Below are 23,970 nucleotides of genomic sequence, written 5' to 3' on the forward strand. Positions count from 1 at the left end.
CATAAGGGTAGTTCCACTGCCCTAAAATTCCTCTCTGCTCCTCCTATTCTTCTCTCCCTCTCTCAACTCCTAGCAACCACAGATCTTTTTGCTGTCTCTGTAGTTCTGATTTTCCCAGAATGTCATATAATTGGAATCGTATACTATGTAGCTTTTCAGATTTTTTTCTTTTCTTTCTTCCTCCTCCCCATGACCTTCCCCAACCTGCCCTGTCCTCCTCCTTCTACTTCTTTTTAACAAAGCTATAATAAAACTTCTTTATATACATCTCTTTGGGGAAAGATCCTGAATTTTTAATAAATAAAAATGTCGAAAGCAGAAAACTAACACCCATTTCCCATTACTCAGAATTCACTACTATAAATATTTCAACAACACATTATTCCCCAGCCTTTCCATATATGTAAATATTTTTAAAGTATACAAATATTCTTTTTTTTAAAAAAAAAAAGCCAAAAAGATGAGACTGTTCCAAATAAAAATTCCTTTGGCTACCATCTTCCAATCTGTTCCCCCTCCTTCCTCTGTGAGGAGATAACTATGATGAGTTGGATTCATACTATAATCCATTTTTGTACATACATATATAATACATGTATCAAAAGCATTTAGTAATGTCTTATTGTCTTTTTTTTTTTTTTTTTTACATAAGTAATATTATTCTGTATATATTCTTCTGCAGTTTGCTTTTCTCATTCGCCAATATGTTTTGGACATCTTCTCCCAAGTCATTATACATAAATCTAATTTAGTCCTCCATGTTATAACTTTACTTTCTTTTATTTATCTGCTCCCTACATAAAGGAATTTAGGCTGTCCCCTCCTCCATTTTTTTCTTGTCTATTATGAATCATGTATGAACATGGGCAGCCTATGTGTCTCTCTTTGAGCATCTGCATCTTTTCTCTAGGTTAGATACTAAAAAGTACAATCATTGGGTCATAATAAGCATGATATTTTCTTAAATAGTACCAAATTTGTTTTTCAAAGTAGGTATACCAAGTTAGCTTCCTACAAGCAATATGTATCTGTATTTTTAGAATCTTGACAATGCTTGACATTGGGAAAATTTTTAAATTTTGACAGCCCCATAGATGAACATATATATTTATTTATTTTTCTAAATAATAACACACACACACACACACACACACACACACACACATTGTTAATTATTGCGTGAGGATATTTTTTCCATTGATTTTTAGAGAGAGAGTGGAAGGGAGAGAGGAAAAGAGGGAAAGAAAAAGAAAGAGATCATTGATATGAGAGAGAAACATGGATTAGTTGCCTCTCATACCCCATAGGGGTCTGGGATTGAACCTACAACCCAAGTACATGCTCTTGACCAAGAATCAAACCTGGTGCACAGACCAACACTCCAACCACTGAGCATGCCACTAGGGCCTGGCCTAACAATGACTTATTTTTGAGTTTTTCAGGTTAGTAGTGAGGTTAAGCATCTTTTCAATGTTTATTAGCAAAGCATAAACTTATGTACAATTATATAATTATATTCTCAGAAAAAATTCCCATCTGGTCAAAGGCTGTATTTTAAGGCTTTCAGAACATATTCTGAAATTATCATCTAAAATTTTTGAAACTTATATTCTTTTCAAAACCATGATAACATGTCTATTTTCCACACTCTTACAAAACCCTGGCTTTATTTGTTTCATTTTATTTTGGATTACTCATTTTAATCTTTGCTAATCAGAAAAGCAAAAAGTGTACCTTGTTTTAATTTCTTTGATTATTGGCAAGGTTAAATATATATAGTTTTAAATACATTCATATTTCTTATTTTATAGATGGCAGTTTACGACTTAAGCCAACTTTTATATTAGTGTATTCTTTTTCTTATTAATCCATTGTCATATAATTTGCAAATATCTTTTTAAAAATATATTTTTATTGATTTCAGAGAGGAAGGGAGAGGGAGAGAGAGATAGAAACATCAATGATGAGAGAGAGTCATTGATTGGCAGCCTCCTGCACATCCCCATTGGGGATCAAGCCCACAACCCAGGCATGTGCACTTGACCAGAATCAAACCCAGGACCCTTCAGTCCACAGGCCGACGCTCTATCCTTGAGCCAAACTAGCTAGGGCTAATTTACAAATATCTTGCCAGTTTGACATCCTCTTAACTTTGTTTATGATAATTTAGCTATAGCACATATTTTCAAAATTTTAAGTATTTAAATATTAATATATATTTATTAAATTGTTTTGTCTTTGAAATAATAACTTGTATTTTTTATCTCAGAATGCATGTTCATTATGAGAAGTTATTAAAATACAAATAAATTAAAAAGAAATAAGTAAAAACCATATAATTTTACCACCTAGATATGTTATTAATATTTTGAATTATTAATATCCCTCCAGATTATTTCTATGCATAAATAATATTCATGTAATTAAAAAAATAGAACCATATAGAATATACCATTGTACTTTTGAAAGTTAAAATGGAATTAAATGTTCTTATGAATCATCGATTATAATGCTACATAGTATTTATTACATTTGAGGATGTACCCTCATATATTTAGTCAATCAATTTTGAATGCAGTATTTAGAATATTTTCAAATATGACTACTTTCAAGAGAGAATCTGTCTGGTTCTTGCATGGGACAAGCAATCCTTCACCCAGTCTCTTTCCGAGGGAAAAGACTGTGCTCTTTCAACAAATGGGAATTTATTCTAGGCCTGAGGATTCACATCATTCTGATATAGAGGGTTATTCCATTCCCTTCCCTACAGACTAAGGCTTGTGCCTGGAGATCCTGATCAGTGAGGGAGATGTGTGGGTCCCCAGGCAGCAGGGCCCTAGGGGACTACCTGAACGGGGCCTGGTAGAAACGTGCTCACCTGTAAGTGGTAGCCCTGCTGAGGCATGCCATCTTGTTTAAAATGGGTGGGGTTAGCAACTTTCCAATAATTTTGCTGAGTATGTGACACAGGGAGAGTGTTCAAGGTTAATGGTGCTCCAACTTCAGCAGCCATAGATCACCTGGGGATGCTTGTTAAAATACAGGTTGCTGGGCCCATGCCTATAATTTCTGATTCAGTAGGTCCGTGAGGGAACCCAGGACTCGGCATTTCTGACGAGTCTTCCGGTGATGCTCAGGCTGCTGCTCTGGGGACCACACTTTGAGAACCAGTTTAGGGCTCTCTCCCTCCAAGCCATCACTTTACAGTCATCTCCCTACTTAAGCTCCTTTTATGGTTTCCTCCTGTCTGCAGAACAGAGTCCAGACTGCTTGGCAAGGCCCACGGGTCTTTTATGGTCTGGCCTTGAGCTGCTTCCTCTGCAGACTCCCTCTTCACACTTGGCCCAGCGCTCCGCCCCAGGAAGCTGACCTGTGTGGACTGGGTCAACTGGTTCTGTGGTCTGTGCCTTCTGGGTCGGCTGACAGGAGTCTGGAGGGTGGGAAGACAGAGAAGTCACAGTATTTGCCCCCTAGCTTTCTTTCCTCCAAGGTTTGGCAGTGGCTGCATTCCCCCCACCGAAGGTCCAAACTGATTGGGTTCTTTCCCTTATTTGTAGTTTTCACTGAGTTCTGATCATATTTCCCTTCATCAGACCTTGAGGCCTAGGAGTCATACAACTTCCTGGTCCCAGGAGAGCGTCACCATCCTATCTGGGTTCCTTTAACTTTGCTCACACCTCTGTGAACAATCCCTTCATCACTTTCTCTTTACCCTCTCATGATCACTCCTTCTCTCTCTTGCTGAGACTGGCTGATTCAGACCTTTGTTTTATTTCCCAGTCTTATTTCCCACTGATCTCTTTCTAACCATACATTTCTCAAATACCATGCAGTGCACAAATTCCTAGCTTTTCGGTCTTGGTCTCACTGAGAAGTCCTTTCACCTTCCTCTATGTGGCAGACTACCTCTTATCCTTCAATCTATAGATAAAATGTCTTTTTCTTCATAAATCTTTCCTCTACTCATTACTCGATGGTTCTGGGATTTAAAAAAAAACAAAACACAGAGATATAGTGAGATATATTTCACATTCCATGAAATTCACTAACTTAATGTGTATATCCCAGTGGCTTTTAGAATATTTCCAGTTATGTAACCATCACTGCCATCTGATTTGGGCCATTTCATTATCCCTAAAAGAATCTCAGTACCCATTAGCAGACACTCCCCATTCCACTCAGCCCCTGGCCACTGCTAAGCTACTTTCTTTCTCTATGATTTTGCCTATTCTGGACATTTCACAAAAATGGAATCACAGTGTGTGGTCTTTTTTGACCGGCTTCTTTCACTTAGTATAATGTTTTTAAGGTATTCATGTTGTAGTTAGTAAACATCAGTACTTCATTCCTCTTTTATTTGCTGTTGTTGTTAATCTTCACTCTAGGATATTTTCCCATTGATTTTTAGGAAGATTGGGAGAGGGAAAGATAGAAACATTGATGTGAGTCTTGTGAGAGAAGCACATCAATTGATTGCCTCCGGCCTCTAGCCCTAATCAGGGCCCAGTCTGGGGAGGAGCCTGCAAACAAGGTATGTGCCCTTGACCGGAATTAAAATAGGACCCTTTGGTCCACAGGCTGATGCGCTATCCACTGAGCCAAACTGGCTAAGGTGGCACTTTATTCCTTTTTATGGCCAGATAACATTCTGTTATATGAATTTTGCACAAAATTCGCAAAAGAGTAGGCCTTTGCAGCCGTGGCTGCTTTGACCCTTGCAGCTGAGGCCCTCACAGCCACAGCGGCTGACTTGGCTTCAGCTTCGTCTGGAAGGTCTTCCGGATGGACATCCAGATGGTCATCCCACTGTTTGGTCATTTGGTCGATTTGCATATTATGCTTTTATTATTAGAGATGCCACATTTTGTTTTCTAATCAACAGTTGAGGGACATTTGGGTTCTTTCCCCTTTTTGGCTATTATGAACAATGCTGGTATGAATATTCATGTATAAATTTTTGTGTGGACATACATTTTTATATAGTAACTTTTTGTTTAACATTTTGGGGAACTACCAAAATGTTTTTCAAAGTGACAGTATATTCACACTAGCAGTGAATGAAGGTTCAAAGTTTTCTACATCCTTCCCCACAGTTATTATCTGCCTTTTTAATTATACCACCTTAGTTTGTGTGATGAGGTATCTCATTGTGATTTTCATTTGCATTTTCCTAATGATCAAGCAAGTTGAGCATCTTCTCATGTGCTTCTTAGCCACTTATATATCTTGTTTGGAGAATTGTCTATTCTTTACATATTCTTGATACAACTCTAGAGTTCTTTATATAGTCTTGATATCAGTCTCTCATCAGAGATATGATTTGCAAATATTTTCTCCCATTCTGTGTGTTGTCTTCTCACTTCCGTGATGTTGTCCTTTGAAGCACAAAAGTTTTTAATAATTTTGAAGTCTAACCTCTATTTTTTTCTTTGGTAGCTTGTGCTTTTGTGATTGTATCAAAGAAACTATTGCTTAACTTTGGTGATGAAGATTTATTCCTATATTTTCTTCTGAGTTTCCTAATTTGTTCTTATAGATTCTAATCCATTTTTAGTTAATTTATGTGTCTGGTGAGAGATAGAGATCTAACTTCATTCTTTTACATGTAAATATACCATATAGTTGTCACAGTATCAATTATTGAAGACTGTTCTTTTCCCTATTGAATTGGCTTGGCACATTTTTAAAAATCAATTGTACACAAAGGTGAGGATTTCTGGCACTTTTTATATGTAACTTTACTGTACCACTTACCACATTGACTTAATTTAATAGCATTTAAGCTTCCTGGGTCAGTGAATTGGCCATGTCTGATGATGTAGGTAGAGCATAATGCCCTACACAAAACAGTACTCAATATGTACATCACTATTTAAATACATCTTAATGTTTTCTTCTGCTAAAATGCAAATGATCTCTGGACAAGGATATTATTAATTTGTTACCATGGAATAATTCAGTAGATGAACTATATGTAACAGAAATTCTAGGGAAGGAGACACAGGACAGGTGGGTTTTGCTGGAAGAGTTAGGAGAAGGGAAAATATTCAGCATGGGCCTTGTCTCATGGAATCCCTTGGCTCACGGAATCCCTTGGGCAACTGGAAGTGCATGTCCCAGTGTTGGGTCTTTGAAAGGGGCTATTAAAAAATAGAAATTAGAACTTAATAAGAAGAGGCTGCAGAAGAATTCACATAGATAACAATTTTGATAAAGGCCAGACTATTTTCTGGGAAGGCAAAGATAAAAAAAGCTATCAGAGGAGATTTTGATATCAATTAAGATAAGATCATGGATGTTTTCGAAAAAGCAATTGGTTACAAATCACAGTGGCAATAAAACATTCAAAATAAACATAGAAAACAACACAACTGAAAGGACAACACATAGCTCTATTTGAAGTGAAGAGCCTTCTGGGCATAGACTTTAGTATTAAAGGACATAATAAAGTCTATATGGAGCACAGAGAAATTTTCTGGTAAGGCACAGAATTGTTGCTGTCTAGGCAGATTACATTTGAAGACAAGAATAACCCTTTATGTGGTAGACAAAGGTATTAATCAGTAAACATACAAAAAAAGGAATGCCATTAAAACTTAGCATATATTATTCGTTTTTTTAAAAATATATTTCAGAGCTTATTTTCTGACTCAGCTATTAAAAAACTAAGGCAACTCTAATTTACTTTCCAAGCTTTTTTCTTCAAATTCATTTCATCAGTCCTTTTCTCACGGTAAATGTGTGGTACTTGGAGTTCTTTTATGAACCAATTATAATACCTTGCTGGTTCCCTCATTAGTGAGATAAATAAAACTTTTCAAATATGTTTATGTTATGTTTGTACGAGAGTCATTTTATCCTCTTGTAAATATTCTTCTTTGGCACATGAGACATAGGAACATAGTTTTACCACTTTCTGCCCCAGGATTTTGTGGCCAACAACACTCAGAAATGGAGATAGCAAATTTCCTCTTTAGACTGAGGAATAGTAACTCAACCTTTTAATTCTCAGTAACCCTACATCCTTAGGTTATTAGCAGTTATCTCACAGTCAGCTGTTTTGTATTTGAAATAATTCTAGTGTGTAAACTTATGGAGAAAACAAAAATCTGTAACATAGTAACAAGATTCAGTTTTGTTCATCTTAAAAATCAGGATGTTTTAGCTTTCATCTCCTTTATGTGTTTTTGTTTTTTTCCCCCCCTACATATCATCTACCTTGATCTTGCTTTTAAGATTTTCAATCCATGAGCTTTTTGTTGTTGTTCATTAATTTTTTATAGCATTCTGTTTTTTTCATGGGTATCAAATGTTCCCTAACCTCAATGATGATATTAATAATGATTTTTTAAAAATGAGTTCTTTCATTATTTTTATTTCCTCAAAGTAATGTGTTCTCCCCCCCCCCCCCCCCCCTCTCTCTCTCTCTCTCTCTTGGGTTCAATCTTTCATTTTTAGGTTAGGAGTGTTCCTTGCTGAGCGCAGGTCCTAGCTGCTCATGTGTGAGATTAGGAAGTGAAAAAGTGCCTTTGAAAGCTCTGGGTGTTGTATTTTCCTGGCACTTCTTTCCTCCCCCCTCCTCCTCCTTGGCTTCAGCTCCTAACACACCCTACCCACTCTCCCCTGCTCCCAGTCTGGCTGCCTCTCTCTTTTCTTTCAAGATTCAACTCAAGCATTACCTCTTTTATGGAAGTGCTTTTGGAGTTCCATCCTGCCCCAGTACTTTCCTGTACTGCCCTACAAATAGATTGAGGACAAGTCTGGCTTCCAGTCCCGGCACAGGCACATACAAATAGTCCCAGTGCAGGCACATACAAATATTTGTGGAAAGAATGACTATATGAATGCCACCTCCAACATGCAGTTTATATGCATTACTTCTTTTTGTCTTCATAATAACTCTATGCCATTCTACTTTTTCAATTGTGAAAAAATTGGAAGACCAACAACTGTTAAAATGTTGAGCAAATGAGGTTATCAAGCAAAAGAGTAGCTTTCCTATTGCTGCATAGGTTTAAAGCAGAGATGTAAGTGGCAGGGGAGTGAGATTGATGAGCGAGAGGGAAGGCTCAACATGTACCTGGCACTGTGCTAAGTACACACTTTGTATACTTTGTTCTTTCTCAAAAACAAATCCATTGATTTGTAGACAGTAAATTGAAGTTCAGAGACAGTAAGTAATTTGCCCAAGGCCACACAACTATATTCGAAATTAGGTCTCTCTGGTGCCTCTAAGCCTATGCTCTGGTGCATCTCTGGGGGATCAGGTAGGTGTGGCTTTGGTGAGGTGTTTGGTGCACTGATGGGATGAGTCTTTCCTCAGCCTATCAACTCCCTTATATGTTTCCCCTGAATGTCTGAACTTCTCAAGGCATAATGCCTTATAAAAGTCAACTCTTACTTATCAGCATGGTTCTTCGCTATAGCAATCAATAAGACATGCCCTTCTTTTGCTAATGGGTGCATTATGTGGCATCTGCCCCTTTGCATTAAGAAGTCACATTGCACTTATCTGCCAATGGACCGAAATAAAAAAGAACTTCCAACAGCTGCACCTCTTTTATTCGCTGCTGCCTTTCTTTTGAGCTTAGCAAGAAAGAGACCAGTAAGATGATCAGACTGGGACTTCTAGTTCCCTAGCCTTGCCCACCCCTTACATGGGCACTGACCATGGAACTAAACTAATAAGTTAGCCTTTCTGGCCTAAATGTCATATGCAGAACTTCAGACATACAGGAAAGTTCTAGAACTCTTTTCCACAAGCCATTTCTCCACTTAGCTGTATCAGAGATGTGACTAAACCCAAGGACTTGAGGAAATGGAGCATTTATGTTATGGGTCATAAATTTTTATATGTTTTATCCCTGAATTATTGGATTTAGGTCCAACCTTAGGTTGGACCAAGGCCAGATTATATTATAATATTCATTAGCAAAGCAATATTGTGTATTTTTCTCACTTCTGATCAATGTATATAACATATATAATATTTAATAATGGATATTAAATATATTTAAATATATATTAGTATATATTTCTCAAGCCATTAATCATCAAACCTTTCCCTCAGGCCTGAGACAGGGCTTTATTTTTGTGCTTCTGAAGAGTATTCTTCAGACAGACTAAGTCATAAAAGCTAAAGTGTACTCATTCTCTTTTCAACTTGTGGATCCTACCCACCATAAAGCATCTGACTACATTAAAAAAAGCAATTGTATAAAAAGCAAGTATTATTAATGTAATACTCCCCCGGGCACATTTGCAAACCAAAATATAAGCTTCCTTTAGAGAAAAGCTTGGAAAGTATTAGTTTGTCATTCAATTTATGTGTGTTAAAATATTTCAACTGCCGAAACTGGTTTGGCTCAGTGGTAGAGCGTCGGTCTGCGGACTGAGAGGTCCCAGTTCGATTCCAGTCAAGGGCATGTACCTTGGTTGCGGGCACATCCCTGGTGGGGGATGTGCAGGAGGCAGCTGGTCGATGCTTCTCTCTCACCAACGTTTCTAGCTCTCTATCTCTCTCCCTTCCTCTCTGTAAAAAATCAATAAAATATATATTTTTAAAAATATCCCAACCAAGGTTAATGTGCCCTGTATATGTCATGTCATATGTAGTCTTCCAAAAGGGTATTTGGGGTCTGCAGCTTTTGTTTGGAATTTTTTTTCTTAATTGCTGGAGTGACAGAAAAGTTAGCATACTAGGCCCTCTTGGATACAGTCGTCAGCATCCCTTTATGTTGAAAATATAAAAGCCCAAACGGAATAGTTTCTATTTACACTTTTACTTTTTACTACAACGTGTTTAAACATGTCACCCATGCCTGCTAAAACACCAGATGAGAGACACCAAAATGCATTGAAATCCAAATAAAAATCACTAGCCCGGTTTGTTTTCCATAAATACTCAGGGTATTGATTCTAGCTTAGCTTTCCTCTCCCCCTCTCTGCTCCCTTTCTCTTTCTTTGCTTAGACTTCAACACTTGAAAGATCATCTGTCCTTTTTCAGTCTCCATTTGGAAGCCATGCTCCCACCCCACCTCCTGCCAGAGCAAGGTTACGGTGAGTTTGTGGCCAGGCAACGCAGGGCCTGACCCCAGCTCTGCTCCCAGAGGGGGCCGGCCCAGCACAGCTCTCAACAATGCAACAGCTGTCGCAGACCAGCCTCTCTCTTTCCCAGCTGAACACACAGGGGGTTGAGACTCACTCACTGCACTGGGCATCTACTTCTCTCTCTCTCTCTCTCAAAGGGCAGGTGGCCCTAATGCAGCCTGTCTCCAACACCCCACACCTCCTTTTCCCCTTAGCCTGCCCACCTCCTAGCAGTAAGTTAGTCACTCAGGGCTTCGGAGGTGAAACGTAATGCAAAAAACAGACAGAGAAATCTTAGACTTGGAACAAAGCCATTCAGGAGAGAGCTGTCACATCAGCTAGGACTTGATTGTGTGTGTTTGCCGTCTTAAATGCTAGTTACCATAGTTACCGTGAGCAACAGATATAAAAAGGTGATAATGGAACCGGGCAGTGGCTTTTCAGGAGGGTTGTATATCACATTTTCTTTTTGAGCCTTTCTTTCACTGAATGTTACACCAAGAATGCCTACTTTCATTAATGGTTGAATTGGAATCAAAATTGAATCATGATTAGCCACCTGATGTGGGTCCTCTGGAGCAAGGTTTTCAGCACTCCAGTTTGCTGCCATCCATAGAAAGCAGAATGCCTCATGCAGAGCTGGGAAGAGACTCTCAGAAGCCCATGTAAGGCTTATTGCTTGTTATTTATTCTGATTGAAATGACCAATGTCAGATTTTCCTTGTTCATTGTCATCTAAAGAAACAATGCATAGCAATTCCCCTAACCTCTGATCTTTTCAAATGATTACAGGAGTGTTTTCCCATATCATTAGACATTGCGAAGATTCAAGCATCTAAACCAATAGTCTCACCGAGAACGATAAAGACTATAAAAGCTGAAGACCAACCTGCCCAACTTTATGGTATTTCTCTGATTTATAATCTATTTTCTCTCCAGTGGGCTGTACTATTGTCTAAACGGCCGTTACAAATCCTTAATTTTCCTTTTGCTGAATTATCCAGCTCCGTAGTCAGAGGTAAATTTTTTGCTTTGGTAAAGTCTTCACCGCAGGACCAAACACAAAGATTTAGAAAAGATCTCCTCAGACTTCATAGAGAAGCAAAAATCAGCACAGTTTCCCCACTCCTGATGGAAATGATTACCGATGCAAGATGACCCACAGAGAAGCCTCTCCATGATGCATGGAAAAGTTTCCAGGACATAATCTAATAATAGCAAAATAAATAGAAATACTAAATAAATATCCAACAAGCCCGTAGCTCACATCACTAATGGAAACCCAAGTGCTGACAGTGGGCGGGATTTTCCTGTGACCCAGAGCATGTAGGAGGTACGCGCCCAGTCTGGGTGATATCACATGGAGGTGTGGAATGTCATCGTGCCTTCCCCTGTGGAAAAAGTGATGTACAGAAAAGGCATAGGGCTTGCCCAAGGTTATCTCGCACGGAGGCGCGTTTATTATGGATGCAAGCATCCTGGCGTTCAGCTGGGGCCTGGACTCCTGATTCACTGCCCCTTCTAGCACATAAACTCCCTTTACGATAAAGCCTTGTTATGCTGTTCTTACATTCCACTGAGCTTACTGTTATCAGAAAATAATAATTATTATTATTTTTTAAAATATATTTTATTGATTTTTCACAGAGAGGAAGAGAGAGGGATAGAGAGTTAGAAACATCGATGAGAGAATCATCGATCAGCTGCCTCTTGCACACCCCCTACTGGGGATGCGCCTGCAACCAAGGTACATGCCCTTGACCGGAATCGAACCCGGGACCTTTCAGTCCCCAGGCTCTATCCACTGAGCCAAACCGGTTCCGGCAGAAAATAATTATTTTAATAACAACTTAAAAATGTATGCAAGGGATGCATGTTCATTATAGAAAAATAAAAACTCTATTCAAGACAAAGAAGAAAATAAAATAAACTGTAATTCTATAGCTTGTGTTTTAGTGCATTAGCTTTTAGACATTTCTCTTAGCATATTCATAGTATACAACTAATACATAAATATGAAATTGGCATTGAACATGCATAATTTTATTTTTTGCACCTGTAGGTTGCTAATATACAAATATATTTATAAATATGCCCCTACAATTTCATTTTTAATGGCCAAATAATGTTTTATCCTATAGAATTTCACAAGTGTTAATGAATTATTTATTGTTTGGGCATTTAGTTTATTTCTACTTTTTTATGAGCTATTTTTTATAAGTAGAAACACTGAAAAATATAAGGGTAAACATTTTTATAATTAATAGTTGCATATACCCTTAATTATAAATACTTAATTATTAATTGATTAATATTCATCTAATGATGTTTTTAAGCCCAACAACTTATAGATCATGTTCACCATAAAGGCACATTTCTTCTGAAGGAGTTATATCCTGCCTCTCTATGGCATCAGACAAATAGCTATCTGTTGAAAGCAACCTTGAGGTTTGCAGTTGTTTCTACCTTGGCAGTATAAGCAGGCAGAATTTTAGCATCAGGGAAAGAGGAGAGATGAAGAGTTGAAAGCTCTGACTAAATTAAGGGGGAAAAAAATCTTCATTAGTGGAAGTGTCCAGTTTCCATCCTATACAGTGAAATCTAAATAGAAATGTTCTTTAAAATGCCAAAGTGATAGAAAATACTACTACCCACGCAAAGGGACAAATTGTGGGAAATAAACTGTGAATGTCAGATTATCTTCTAAGAAGCCACATGGAGAAAGAAAACTCCTGATGACAGAATCCCATCAGACCAACAGATCAGCCTTGAAATATGAACTTCCATGGGATATCACGAATCCTTCTAAGAACTGCAAATCTCCTTGATCTTTCTGCCTGTAGTGTTTTGGAGATGTTTACAGTAGAACTGTAACTTAAGACTTGCCTTTCAGGAAAAGAATAACTGGTAATCCGACCCTAGAAAGCTTTCTGCACTGGGCTTTTAAAACAGTGAGTGAGTAGAAGGCTCTCCCTCCCACCATGCCCCATGAAGGGAAAGGGGTGGGAACTAACATGCATTCGGTTGCTTCTATGAAGCCAGGGGCTGTGGTAAATACTCTACATGCATCATCAAAGCTCAGTGCTTCCTCCCAACAATGACTCATTATTACTCCATTTTGCATAAGAGGGAAACTAAGGTTCAGAGAGATTAAACAACTTACCTCAAATCATGTAGTTGGCTAATGGCAAAGACTACATTTGAACACAATTCTGCCAAACAGGAAATCACATGTTTTTTCTACCACACTTATGTATTTAAAATATTTTCCCCAGGCCTTGCCCATAAAGCACATGCCTTGGCCAGCCAGGCAAGATGACTTCTTTGTGAGTTGGGAACCCCTTTCACATGGTTGTAGCCCTCCAATATATACACACGGTGAACTCAAGCTTGAATAAAATGCTACCTCCTTCAGATGACTCCAAATTCTGAAGGGCTCAGAAGCCTGCGTGCTTTGAAAGTGGCTTTTCCGTGGGCCCCTTTAAACTGGGTGCTATTGAGGGTGGCCACTGTTGCTTATTTGAGGCAAGCCCTGGTGGTGTACTGGGTTTTCTTCACTAGCTTGGTAGGGACACTAGGCAATTGTTTCAACTTTCTATTTGTAGAAAGAGGTTTGGAGATGCCATATGTTGAGGAAAACTTGTATTACACTCTGGTAAGAAGGACTATAGAATAATGGTTCACTATTATTTCAACATCACCAAAATTCTAGTAACTCAATCAAGTAATGATAACCCTAGGAATAATAATTAAACCCAATGATAGCACTAAACCTTTATTGAGCTCTCACACTTCCAATTACTGTCTAAGCATTTTAAACTAGTGGACTGCAACTCAACTCTGTCATTAACCACCCAAGTTAAGGGCTCAGTCCTCCACAAGACTGCCTTTATTTCAAATGCCCGCCATACTTCGGGTCCCTAGGCCACCTGCATATCTGATTGATTGGCTACAAATATGGGGTCCTTCCAGGTTTGATAGTTCACTAGAACAACTCACAGAATTCAGGAAAACACTATTATTATTAAAGTTTTAATATAAAGGACACAAATCAAGACCAGTCAAATGAAGAGACATAGAGGGCGAGGTCAGAAAGGGTCCTGAACATAGAGCCTCTTTGCCTTCTCCTTATGGCATGAGAATGCATCACCCTAGGTGTTCACTAACCAGGCAGCTCCACTGAGTTCTGGTGTCCAGAGTTTTTATTGGGATTTCATTACATATTGAATCATTGGCTACATGACTGAACTTCATCTCCAGCTACCAACCCTCCCCTCCCCCATACACACACACACCAAGTCAGGAGATTGGGCTGTTATCATACGGTCCAAAGCCCTAACCCTCTAATCACATGGTTGGTCTTTCTGCTAACTAGTCCCCACTCAGAGCCCTTTCCATCTCGTTAGCACAAACTCTGGGGCAACCCAAGGAGTTTATGAATGACAAAGACACTTGGGAAATTCTATGAGTTTAGAAGCTCCATGCCAGGGAACTGAGGACAAAGACCAGAAAATTTTTTTTCCTATCGTTAAAAAATACACATTCTTTAATTTACCCCTTGTAAGATTTCTATGAGGTAAAATTTATCTCCTATTTATAGGTAAGAAAGTTAATGTTTAGGAGAGCTACATAGCTAGTCAATGATTGAGTCAGGATTCAAACTCAGGTCTCCCTAGCCTCAAAGTCTATTCTTGATCTATCTACTAGTACATAATATTGCCCTCTGTAAGCCTCTAATTACTCTTAAGAATGCTTGTGTGAGAGTGTGCGTATATAAGCACACACATGTATTTTGAAGCTTGTCATTTAATTACTATGGGAAAATTCTAGTTGGACCACAATTTTCATTCTCCTTTTGAGTAGGAGAAGCTCCTAAGTTTTAGATTTTCCCAGACTCCTTTGCATGGAGCTGTGAGGATATGTGATGTATGTAATGTGGAGGGTATGTTATTGTAAAAGAGGTTAGCTGCCCTGTACTTTCTCATTCCCTGTTTCTTAGGGCCCGACCATGGTCTGGTGCTCATGAGCCACCATCAGTCATGAAAATGAGATGAGAGAACCTTAATAGGATGCAGAGCATCGAAATCAAAGCAACTTGGCTCCCTGCCTGACCCTGAAACAGAGCAATCTACGCACCCAAGAATGCTCAACCACCTCTGGGCAGCAATGTATAAAATAAAGAAACTCCAGTCTTACTTAAGGTGTTGTATTATTGAGTCTCCTTGTTGTAGTATCTTGACCTGTATTCCAATCATCACAACTACTAGTGTAAAGGTTTTTCTGCAAACTTCATATTGCATAGTAATGGCTACAGTGTCACTAGCCAGCCTTCAAGTGTTATCCTTATTCAGCATTTGCATCATGCTTATTCCTACTTGGAGGTTCTTAAGTGCTTACTTGTGGATTCCCCTTGATCCACCCTGCTTTTACCAGCTTGAAATGCTTCTGGAATGAATGGGATGTCTGATGCTAAAGCCTATTGATCCTTTTGTACAAATGCATTCTGCTGTTATGTGACAGTTGTATTTTTTTCCCTATTGTGAAGCACTGATGACAAATCTCAAAATGGAGGGTGAGATGCCATAAGCTTTCCTTCCTACAGTAATTCAGACTTGCACTCAAAATGCTGCTTTGCCAAATGTGATGTGCTACCGCTTTGTATCAGCACTGTCCCCAAACTGAGCTTGTGCTGATGCTAGGCTCAGTCACTTCAGTGTGTTTTGGTCTTGGAGGTTCAAGTTTGACTAGAACCAGTATCCTGGACCTTTATTTAAATTTCTTCTCACCCTAGCTGGTTTTGCTCTGTGGATAGAGTGTCGGCCTGCAGACTGAAGGGTCCTAGGTTCAATTTCATTCAAGGGGTTATGGGTTCAGTCTTCAGTAAGGGCCTTGTAGGAGGGAGCCAATCAAATATTCTCTCTTATCATTGATGTTCTCTCTCTCTCTCTCTCTCTCTCTCTCTCTCTCTCTCTCTCTCTCTCCCTCCACTTCCTCTCTGAAATCAATAAAATAATAATAATAATAATAACGAAAATAACTTTCTTCTCTATAGGCTCAGATACATTTAAAAATAGATCTTAACCCAATGTGTCTCACTGGAAAAGAAATAGAAACATAAATGACAATAGTCCACAATTGTTTAAACTTATAAAATCTGCAATTATTCAAAAATCCTACTACCTTGGCCTTTTAAAACTCAACTTTATGCTCGTTCCAGTGAATTCTTTTACAATGGCACATTAACAACAAATACTGGCTGGGTAGCTCATTTGGTTAGAGCATTGTCTCGACACACTAAGGTTGAGGGTTTGATTTCCCGTCAGGGCACATTCAAGAAGTAAGCAATGATAACATGAATAAATGAAACAAGAAATCGAAATTTGTCTCTCTCCTCCCTCTCCCCTCTCTCCTTTCCCCTTTCCTCATTTTCTCTAAAATCAGTAACACATACACACACACACACACACACACACACACACAAACATACATATACTAACAACATGTTTATGGGGTTGTTTTTGAATTGTATTCAATGAAAAACTGACACACATTTTCTTTTTCTTTTTTTAAATATATTTTATTGATTTTTTACAGAGAGGAAAAGAGAGGGATAGATAATTAGAAACATCGATCAGCTGCCTCTTGCACACCCCTTATTGGGGATGTGCCCGCAACCAAGGTACATGCCCTTAACTGGAATTGAACCTGGGACTTTTCAGTGTGCAGGCTGATGCTCTATCTACTGAGCCAAACCGGTTTCGGCTAACACAAATTTTCAAAGCCAGCTTCCACTCTCCAAAAAGCCCTTTAAGGAAGTTCTTTAACTTGTGAATTACTGAAACTTAGAGAAGGGTGTGGTTATTTAAATAGTTTGGAATTCCCAAATTACCCATGGTATCTAAAAATAGAAAGATAATTCTGTGTAAAGTGAAGACAAAATGAAGAAAACATCAAAGCCTTTTTCTTTTATTCTGTGTGGGAGTCAGAAGGAAAACTCATGGTAGTAGATGAAAGAGTAACTCTTTCTGAGGTCTAAATTGAAGATAATCAAAGTAAAGCCATATTTCATGGGAATGTCAAGTACAGCCTAGGGAATAGTCAGTAATATTGTAATAAGTGCATGCTGCCAGGTGGGTAATAGACTTATCTGGGGGAATCACTTCATAAGTTATATAAATGTCTAAGCACTATGCTGTACACCTAAAACTAATATAACATGAAATGTCAACTGTAATTCAAAATTTTTAAATAGACATAGACATATTTAATTTGAAAGGCTGAGATTAACCAGTCAGAGAAAATTGGGTTGGAAGCAATGCAGTAAACAGGAAAATGGGGAGGCATCTTTTCAAAGATGGGGTACCCCATTGTTCCTCCTGTCATGGACAAGTAGACAGCCACAGTGAGAGCCACTGAGAACCTTATTTCACTCTTTTTCTTTCACATCTTATCTAACATATTCTTTTTATATAATGTGACATTGATGTGAGTGCTTTAATCTGCTACCTTTTCTTGATTCCAAGCTAAGGAGATATTTTGAAGTGTAGTGGAGAAAATGAGAATGGCAGCATTTTATGTCTTTCATTTGACAGGGTACTTGGCGAGGGTAATGGGATGTGACCCCTGAGCAGTATTTTTATAGGAGGCTTCACACAACAGGGACAATTTGGGGAAGCTCTGTATAGAGAGTGTTGTGAAGATGGCAGTTCTGAGACTAAAAGGAGACAAGAAGGCAGCAAAGACAAGCTTCCTCTAAGTCAGATTTGCTAGATCTCTAGTGGTGTCAGAGGTTCACCAATCCCTGGCTTTGCCTGTTGCTATAAAACACCTTCACCTTAGCATCAATTAAACAACATACTGATAAAAACACAGGAAAAAAAATCAATGAAGTGTTTATGTTTTTGAGTTATGCAAGCAAGATTAAAAATAGATTAAGAAGACATAGCAATTGTTGGTTGCATAACAGGTTGGTTGTTGCTATGAGAAATACAACTTTGTTGAATGGAAAAAAAAATTGAACAGAAGTGTTTTTCCTTTAAACTTAGTGTAATTATGATGGGTTCATCTGTATAAAATGGACAAATGAAGTAACAATACAATTTGACTGAAATATTCAGGAAATATCATTGAAGTCAAATCAGATTTAGAATTCATCTATTTAGATAATCCCTTTACTGCTTCCTTTACTCTAATGAGAGAATGAGATCATTCTGTCAACCCGTGCATTGTTTTGGAGTTTCTCAACCCAGTTCCATATACAAAGGGAATTACTTATAAATAGCTGGTAGGCATCTGAGTTTAGGTAACTCTCTTGTCCTATATGTTCATATTGATCAATGCCAGCTCAATCAATTTAATAAAAAAAAAAAAAGAAAACTCTATCATTACAACATATGACATTATTAACAAGTAAAATCTGATATGAGTTTTACGTGCTAATAAGAACATACCATTTGAGGGATGATCAGCTATCTCTCTGTTGGTGACAACCTCTCAGCGTTGGGCAAGAATATAATCAACATCATCAAGTATTTATTCAGTACCCACAGGTGTGCTGATTCTACTATGGGTCCTTAACCTGTTCTCTTCTGGTGATTAAACTGCGTGCAAACTTCAGTCCCTCACAGAACATTGTGAGAATTCATTTGTAAACCTGAGGTTTAAAAATTGGTATTTTTACATTCACATATCCATTGTATAAATCACTTATACTGTAGCCAAACCCTGTAAATCTAAATTCTTAAAAGCACCGAGAAGAAGGTAGACTTGTTCTTTTAAACTAAATATCAGGTGATTGAGAACTCTCAGACTATGATTGTTTTCCCCCCATTGAGTGGGGATGAGTATTTGAGCTGTGGGAGGCAAACATGGTTCTGGATAGCCTATATCTACCCTCAATTTTATACATATCATATATACATTTTTACATATATAAGTATATGGTATATATTTCATTTTAGATGGTTTTTAATTTTGGGGGTATTCTTAGAGCCCTTTAATAAATATTTTTTAATGAAGTAATTTTAATTGATTTTTGAAAGAGGAATGTTGCATCGTGGGAATGAGACATCGTGGAAGGTGGACAGCACTTCGGCTAAGGAATTCAGATAGAGAAAACATTCTAAGAGCTGAACTGGCACGCAGTGGTAGGAGGAAAGTCCCAAAGATTCCATTTCCTGGGCTGAGACAAGCCTTTGGAAGGAGGGTTATGAAGAACAAGGCAGTGCTATATCTTGGAGGACAAAGGCTTAGGGCCAGGGAACAAGGCACCCATCTAACCCTGGGTATCACGTAGAAATTGTGACTTGAAATGACCTGTTACGTGTTGAATTGTGTTACTCAAAAAATATATGCTGAAGTCTTAATTCCTAGAACCTTAGAATGAGACCTCCCCTCCTTTTTTTTTTTTTTTTTTTGGAAACAGGGTCTTTACAGAGGCAATCAAATTAAAACGAGGTTTGGCTTAGTGGATAGAGCGTTGGCCTGCAGATTGAAGTGTCCCAGGTTCGATTCCAGTCAAGGGAGTGTACCTTGGTTTCAGGCACATCTCCAGTATGGGGTGTGCAGGAGGTAGCTGATCAGTGTTTATCTCTCATTGATGTTTCTAACTCTCTATCCCTCTTCCTTCTTCTCTGTAAAAAAACACACACAAAACAATAAAATACCTATTTAAAAATAAAATAAAATAAAATGAGGTCATTAGAGTGGGCTTTAATCCAATACAACTATTGTTCTTATAAAAAGGGGAAATCTGAACAGAGGGAAGATGATGTGAAGCCACACAGGAAGAAGATGGACATGTGCCTGGAGCAGTGGATTTATGAGCCAGGCATTGCTGTCAAATGCTGGCAGCTAAAAGAAAACCATAATAATAATTTTTTTTTTTTTTTTTAATGCTGGCAGCTAGAGGAGAGAGAAAGAATTTTCTGCTAGAGGCATCAGAAGCATGGCCCTGCCAACATCTTAATGTCAAACTTTTAGCCACCCGAACTATGAGATAGTAAATTTTCAGTTATTTAAGCCACCAATTTATGGTTGCTTGTACCGGCAACCCTAGAAACTAACACAACTCTCATATTTCTTTCCATCACCATCACCAGCCACATGACCATCTGTAGACTGGAATCCCTCTTCTCCAGCTCTGCTTCTCTCCCCTCTATCATTTACCCTCTTGTCTTTCTAAACAGAATGGATCAGTTTATTTGCTTGCTTTCAACAAATTGGCTTCCAGTTCTTTTTGGATAGAGTCCAAGCCCCATGGCTTATAGCTCTCTTTCATCTGGCTCTTCTCACTTCCCCAGCCCATATCTTGAGATTTGCCGTTTCCCTTACCATTTGCCCACTCACTTTCTACCCTCTCAACCCAACGGTTCTTAGACTTCCCTTCTGTTCTTTGTAGATACTGAATCCTCGGCTTAGGACTCTTTATCCTGCCTCTTTGCTACCTAAGTCATCTGCTTTAGGTTTCATCTTGAATGTCATTTCCATGACACTTGGGTTCAATGTCCTTCGGAGTGTCCATAGCCCCAGTTAGTGCCCCCATCAGAGCATGTGCAGTCCTGTATTGTCACTGAGTGCTAACTTGTTGGTGCTTGACCACTAAATGTAAGTCCCATGAGGGCTGGGACCAGACAAGTGGTGCTCCAGAATTTCCACAGGAGAAGAGTTGAGTGGCAGTCTGGTTAGAAGAAGGGCTAGGAATTTATATGAGATGGGGGGACTAATCAAGATTGTAGAGCATCTAAAGTCTTCCTAAATTATTCCATATATGCCTGTCTTGCTCACTACTGTGTCTAGCATATAATAGGTACTTAAAAATATTGACTAACAAATGACTGATTGAATATGTGGGAAGTTCCATGATGAGCCAGATGCACTGTATCTCAATTAGAACTGGCCATCTTATCTCTTAGGTTGGGATTGGTCATTGGTGGCCTGAACTGTTGGAAGAGGAGAGCTTCAGAGGCTGGGAGACAAACTAAACTCCATTCTGGGAAAGGCTCCTTAGTCATTCGCCATCAGTTCCGCTGGCCTGATCCTTCCTGCTGCTTATTTCATTATCAATTCTTCACCAGCTGCTTCCTTCCTTTGCAGCAAAATAAAAGGGCACCATTTCTCCAAGTTTGATAGAATGATTTTTTTTTTATTTCTAAAGATGCCACACAGCAGTCACCTTCTTACTAGTATGTGCTTATTGAATGGACATGGATATTCAGGATCTCATGAAATGGTGTCTCTCTAGGGATTGGTAACAGCTGCATTAAGAAGGGACATTAAAATAGGAAGAGAGAAGAAGCAAGATGAAACATAACTGAATGCTGGACAGTAAAGGCAAATTTTGGAGAAATAATTTCTATTGAGCTTGAAGAGACCTAAGATGAATCCTGACAATTATACTGTTAGACAGCCAACTGCTATTTAGTGAGTATCTTCAGGGAGTATTATTTTAGAAACTAAGGAGGACATGGAAAAGGGGTGGGAACTTCCATAAGTGCATTGTATGTATTAATGGAGTATATACAACAGGAAAGTTTGTGTGTAGCTAACAGTGCATTTCTATGATATATACTTGCGAGAGCACTAGAGCTAAGGCAGAGTCCAATAGCCAGGTAACATTTTAGGCTCCCTGCCTTTATCTTTTTCAGTGAAATTGTAGGCTATGTTCTGGGCCAAGGAAGAAAATTGGTTTTATTTCAAGTACCAACTAAAAGGAATAATACAGAATGATAGTAGTTGGTTTGAGAAGAATTCTAAGAGTATATCTAGGCTAGTGGTTGGCAAACTCATTAGTCAGCAGAGACAAATATCAACAGTACAATGAGTGAAATTTCTATTGAGAGCCACATTTTTTAAACTTAAACTTCTTCTAACACCACTTCTTCAAAATAAACTCACCCAGGCCATGGTATTTTGTAGAAGAGCCACACTCAAAGGGCCAAAGAGCCACATGTGGCTCACAAGCCAGTTTGCTGACCACGTCTCTAGGCTAATTGAAAAAATAGTGCCATGATCAATTAGTGATGCCCATCGGTTAATAGAGAGGAAGAGGAAGGAGAACAAAGGCACCATATACCTCCATCCCTGTTTTAGATCACCTGTAGATGGCTGAGCATCCTCTGGGGCTTCCAGTTTCTATTGTCTTTTTAACTGTAAGCTGGAACTTTGCTCTTTTAGACATGCTTTTGGTGAGCGGGGGGATTGTGTCTTCTATAATGAAAAATAAGCGATTCTATTAAAAATGCATAGATACTTACCCTACTTCAACAATATTTCTCATGAATAATCAAAATTTAAAACAAGCAAAATACTCTTAAAAACCTATTAAATATTAAAGATAAAAATACATTTCAAAGAAATGTACATTCTAATACAATACTGCATAATGTTCACTTTGGTATAACCTTTTGAGAAGATCCTTTGGGAATATATGTATATCAAGAATCCAGAATGTTCATATCCTTTGACTCAGTGATTTTGATGCCCAAAGTTTATTTTAATCATATATCAGTTAGCTACAAAGATCCAAATATAAAGATATTCAACGAGGCATTTTTTTTTAATTACAAAAAGTTGAAAACAACCTAAATATATAACAAGATGGGATTAAATAAATAATGTTAAGTGCATTCAGTAGAATAATATGATAGTCACCAAAAGTCCTCAAAGATTATTTTTTAAATATTGATATTTTCTATCCAGTGAAAAATGTAGGCTACAAAGCTCTATATATAGTATGATTATAATTTACTAAAACCAGTTTCTTTTATCTTAAATAGTGTAGATTATTGTGTCATAAGCACACATATACATACACGAGACTCAAAGAAAATACACTAAATGTCAACAGTGTTGATTTCTGGATTTATGGGTAAATTTCAATTATTTTTCTTTCTCTGCACTGTCCAATATTTTTCACACTGAAATGTGATACAGGGAAAGAAGATAATTGCTTCTTAAAAAATCACCCAGGCTCTAAGTTACCTCTCAGTGGTCTAGTTTATTTAACTCATCTCCGGCTAGGACTGAATAGAATTTTTTTTTTAATCATAGTTTGTTACCTTAGCATGTATTGTACAAGGCACACTATAAATAATCCCTCCCCACACCCACAATTTCTATAGATAAAGATATTGAAACCTTGGAGGGAAAGGGAAAGATGGGGTATACATAATTAGGGTAAAGTCAGGCTCCAATTTCCTAGTCCTAAACTTAAGTCTCTCCACCACAGCCTGTTCCATTGGCCAAACCCATTTGGCTATCACACACCCTCTAATCAGTTTGGATGCAGTCTTCAGAGAATTGGATCATGAATGAAAAGTTGTATTTTTTTTCTTTTGTCTCAGCTACTATTTTTAAGTCTTCTCCTCTGAGCTAAAGGACTTTCTAACTACAAAGAGTCCCTCCTATTTTCTGTGACTATGGGATGTTTGCAGCTAGACATACTTCATGTAGCCATTCTTTCTCTGTCAACATCAATGTTGATTTTATTAAAATGTTAATATTGACCTATTATATATAAACTAAAGGCCTGGTGCATAATATTCATGCACTGGGAGGAGAGGGGCCCTCAACCCGGCCTGCACCCCCTCTCACAGTCCAAGACCCCCAAGGGGTCCTTAGCATTGCCATGGAGGCGGGAGAGGCTCCCGCCACCACCACTGCACTAGCCAGCCATGAGCCTGGCTTCTGGCTGAGCGGTGCTCCCCCTATTTTGAACATCTGCCCTGTTGGTCAGTGCACATCATAGTGACTGGTCGTTTTGCAGTTTAGTTGATTTGCATATTAGGGTTTTATTACATAGGATATTTATCACTGGCATTTGTAATTTTGCGGTAACATACTTCTAGTTCTAGATATTGTAATATTGTTATCTTATCAGC

General features: G+C 38.3%; 1 long non-coding RNA gene across 1 annotated transcript in view; it reads right to left on the reverse strand.

The window, feature by feature from the left end:
- Nucleotides 1-3,274: 3,274 nt before the first annotated feature.
- The window catches only part of LOC311628113, a 156,511-nt gene continuing 135,815 nt past the window's right edge, over nt 3,275-23,970 (reverse strand). The window contains exon 3 of the long non-coding RNA XR_014795966.1: nt 3,275-3,430. This is a non-coding gene — a long non-coding RNA (uncharacterized lncRNA). The remainder of the gene's footprint in view (nt 3,431-23,970) is intronic.

Source organism: Pipistrellus hanaki (assembly GCF_964339955.1).
Source record: "Pipistrellus hanaki genome assembly, chromosome: 1".
Taxonomy (NCBI): domain Eukaryota; kingdom Metazoa; phylum Chordata; class Mammalia; order Chiroptera; family Vespertilionidae; genus Pipistrellus; species Pipistrellus hanaki.